General features: G+C 39.5%; 1 long non-coding RNA gene across 1 annotated transcript; it reads left to right on the top strand.

The window, feature by feature from the left end:
- Nucleotides 1–1,711: 1,711 nt before the first annotated feature.
- On the top strand, nucleotides 1,712–4,555 carry LOC110883435. The gene is made up of 3 exons (XR_002560464.1): nucleotides 1,712–1,847; nucleotides 3,039–3,117; nucleotides 4,355–4,555. It is a non-coding gene; the product is annotated as an uncharacterized LOC110883435 (long non-coding RNA).

Genomic DNA, 4,555 nt, shown 5'->3' with positions numbered 1-4,555 from the left:
ACAGTAGACAATGAAATCGTCGTTTCCGTCCGGCAACGTGAGAACGGGAGCATTGCAGAGCTTGCGCTTAAGGGTTTGAAAGGCGGACTCTTGTTCAGTTCCCCAAACAAAAGACTTGTCCTTATGGGTAAGAGCGGTAAGAGGCACAGCGATCTTAGAGAATCCTTCGATAAATCGTCGGTAATAACCCGCTAATCCAAGAAATGATCGGACTTCAGACGGGTTCCTTGGCGTAATCCAGCTTTTAACTGCTTCAATCTTCGCGGGATCGACATGAATACCCTGACTATTCACGACGTGACCCAGAAATTGAACCTCCTCCAACCAGAATTCACACTTGGAGAACTTGGCATAGAGTTAGTTCCCCTGGAGTAACTCGAGAACCAAACGTAGATGTTGCGCGTGTTCGACTTTCGTCTAGGAATAAATCAGGGCATCGTCGATGAACACAATGACGAAACGGTCAAGATAGGGTTTACACACGCGATTCATCAGATCCATAAAAACCGCTGGTGCGTTGGTTAGACCTAAAGGCATAACAACGAACTCATAATGGCCGTATCGAGTGCGAAAGGCTGTTTTGGGTACATCTTCCTCTTGTATGCGCAACTGATGATAGCCTGAACGTAGATCGATCTTAGAGAAACACTTGGCACCTTGCAGCTGGTCAAATAAATCGTCGATTCGAGGCAAAGGGTAATGGTTCTTGATGGTCAGCTTATTCAATTCCCGATAGTCGATGCACATCCTGAACGTCCCATCCTTCTTTTTGACGAAAAGGACTGGCGCGCCCCAAGGAGAGGTGCTCGGGCGAATAAAGCCTTTTTAAGTAATTCCTGGAGTTGGTTTGAGAGTTCCCTCATTTCGGATGGCGCGAGTCGATAAGGGGCTTTGGCAACGGGGTTAGCTCCAGGAATGAGGTCGATACGAAAGTCGATATCACGACTTGGCGGTAGTCCAGGAAGATCATCAGGGAACACCTGAGGAATTTCATGAACCACTGGGACGTCTTTGATTTCAACCTTCTTTTTCTTTTCCTTCTCCGCTACCACAATGTTGGCCAAGAAAGCGCTGTATTCCTTGCGGAGATACTTGCTAGCTTGGACGCATGACATAAGTTCAAGACCTTTCGAAGCTGTTTCACCGTACACACACAATAAATCACCATTCGCGAGCGAGAATCGAATCATCTTCTCGAAGCACACAACTTCAGCATGGTTTTCGCGAAGAAAGTCCATGCCTACTATGACGTCAAAACTTCCGAGTTGCATCGGAATAAGGTCGATTGGAAAGAGGTGATTGTTGAGCTCGAGGGTACAATCACGGAGAACAGAGTTAACAGCGACGGTTCTTCCAGTAGCAACTTCGACTTCGAATGACGAGGGAAGATAAGAACGCTTACGACTAAAGAGCTTCTCGAATTCAAATGACACAAAGCAGTTATCGGCTCCAGTATCAAACAAACATGATGCATGTAACGCCCCAAAATCCAAATGTCATATATTTGAAATATGTCCTTATGCGTTATATTACGAAATAAATAACTAGGCTATTCAACCTAGTTAAGTGCATGGTAAAAACTATTAAAGGAGAAAAGTAGTGCCAAAAATGTGATGGAAGTAAACTTGAGGGGTTAAAGTGGATGGGATGAAACTTGGTCACTAACTAATAGAAAGTATCAACACACACCACACACATTTTCGTGTGTGTGTGTTCTGGATCGTTCCAGAGCTCCCCAAGGGAGCCAAACCCTAACTCAACAATATTCATCAAATTGAAGGGTGAATTGAAGCTCAAATTATCAACCGAACGTGAATTAGTGATCACCAATACAAGGGGATCATAAGGTATGTCTCAAAACTAAGATTGGTGATCATGTATGAAGTGGGTTATGTTTTAATCCGTGAATTAGTATGAAATTGATGATGTATAAGGGTTAGAATCATCAAGTAGAACATAGGTTATGTATAGTTTGTGTTAATTTGATGTTTAGAAGTAAAACCCATTAGTCATGGTGATGATGATGACTTAATCACCATCTATGTCCAATTCTTGTTGAAAGATTGATGAAATATCGGTGTATAACGAGTTATGGTTTGATGAATTGAATAAAATGTGATAATGATATGTTGGATGATTAATTGTGAATACTACATGATGGTGAGTAGAAGGATTTGATGAACTATGTATGAATGTAGAAGATTGATGCATGAAATAGTTGTACATTATGCTTAGATAGTGGTACGCACGCCAAGTGTTTGATGAAATGACTAAACGACGATATTATGTGAAAATGTATGCAAGTAGTGGATGAACATACATACAATGTGTAAATGATTAAATTGTTATTAAGCTTACCCAAGGAACATGTGTAAGATCGAATCCACGTGGAGGTTTTATTGATGTCTTGTTTGGGTAGAAATGTGCACTAGTATCTTTCATTGTTCACTCACATTGTATGGTACACACTATGTGTTTAGTCGACGGTTTAGTTGAGGTTACGAAATGAAATTGGCGTTAATGTATAGCAAGTAAGGATGGTAAAATCATGTTGGTTATGTACCCCAAATATGGTCGTCTAGTATGGGATCCCGAAAGCTTTAGTATATGTAGTATTGATAATATGTATGTGTGTGTATGTAATGGATTGATCATGTGGTTGTAAGCATATTACATCATGAATATGAAGTGTATATAATGCCATTGTTATAGCTTAATATGATGACACGGATATATGAGGTTAAGTCGAAAGTCCATAAGATGGGTCGTTGACTTTTGGAAGTCAAACCTTGCATAAGTAGTATGGCTAGACTCTTGTCAAATTTCAATGCTATAAAGTCATATGGTGCGTGTTTAACAATGTGTGTTATATGCAATTATGTAAGGAATTATACGAGTTGGAAGAGACGTGATGTTGGGTATATGTCTTATGTTTGTTAGACTTGACTAATGAAAGTTAGACTTGAACCATGCATTCGACATGATCATTAAGTGTACAATCATGCATACTAACAAGAATGTGATTGCGTGATGTGAAGGCATAAGGATCATGTGAAAATGGACTCAAGCAAGAAAGGCAAAAGGGTCAAAAGGAGGCAAGGGAACGGACGCAAAAAGGTAAGTGATTTCCGTAATCGCTTCTTAGTTGTTTATGTAAGGTTATGTGCTAGTTAGTTAAGTAAGTTAATTGAGGACCAATATGGATGTGTGGTATGAAACCAATGATTTCTGTTAAGTAGATGTAACAGGTCAAAATGCAGTCTTGATGTTAAAACGAAAGTGTTGATTGATGAAAACATGAACGGGTCGAATAAACCGTGAATGAATAATAAGCCGATAGCGCATAAGTTAAGAATTTCCTTAACCCGGATGTGGGATTTTGAGTCCATAGGGTAGGGAACCAATTTACAAGCATGTAGGAAGAAACGGGAGGTTAAACGGATAAACGGGTTGAAAGTTATGCAAGTTTTAGTGCGCGCGAACGACGAAACAACACAGCAGGAAAAACCAACTTTTGAGAGGCCGTCGCCGACGCCCACATGGGCCGTCGCCGACGCCCTCTGGAAATGTCAGTTTTGCTGACGGGTTATCTTGCTGTCTACGGAGGTTTGGGCTACGGGCAAATGCAAGGGCCGTCGCCGACGCCCTTCCCATGTCCAAAAAGCTGAAAATTAGTTATTTATGTTATATATGCATCGTAGGCTTCGGTATATTATCCGTGGGTTATGGCAAGCCTTTTAAACATGATTTCGAGTGTTCCCTCGACACTTATAAGTTGCAAACTCAAGTCTAAGTACCATGTAATTCATGTATGGATATATATGAGGTATGTAAGATCTTGGACATGTACATATTAGTGTATGTACATATGTAGATGTGTATTTAAGTATATATGAAGGTACGTATGAGTGTATGCAAGTAAGTAGAGGTATAGTAAAGCATGTATGTACGTAGATGTGTATTTTATGTATATATGAAGATACGTATGTGTATATGAACGTATGTAGAGACGTAGTAATGTATGTGTGTATGTAGATATGTAATTGGTATATATGAAGGTATGTATGAGTATATGCATGTATGTAGAGATGTAGGAAGGTAAGTGCGTATGTAGATGTGTATGTATACATGTAAAAATGTATGTGTGCATGATTTAGATACGTTGGGTAATATGTTATTAATAGTGTGCCTTGTGAATGATAAGTAATGCAGGTACATTATTGAAGCCTCACCAGAATATGGATACGCAGTTGAAATGCTTAAAAATAGAATGATAACGCAATAGGAAGTGTACGAGATGGAATCTTGTTTATGTATTGTGTACTAATGTGATGAATGTATGTGGTGAGTGCAGGTTGTACGGGTCACGGAGGATCATCAAGGAATAAAGATCGAGGACCGAGTCACATGAAGGATTGTACGGGGTTGTCTAAGGATGTAATTTGTTATACATAAGTTATGATTTATTCTATAATTCAGTCAGTTTGATGTATTCAATATAAAAGAGTTATTTTAAAAGTGAACTTTCAAGTAAGACATAAGGTTTATAATGAAA

The sequence above is a fragment of the Helianthus annuus genome, chromosome 10, assembly GCF_002127325.2.
Source record: "Helianthus annuus cultivar XRQ/B chromosome 10, HanXRQr2.0-SUNRISE, whole genome shotgun sequence".
In the NCBI taxonomy this organism is placed as follows: Eukaryota; Viridiplantae; Streptophyta; class Magnoliopsida; order Asterales; family Asteraceae; genus Helianthus; species Helianthus annuus.
The sequence above is the reverse complement of the archived record's forward strand: the minus strand, read 5'-3'. Positions and strand labels throughout refer to the sequence as shown.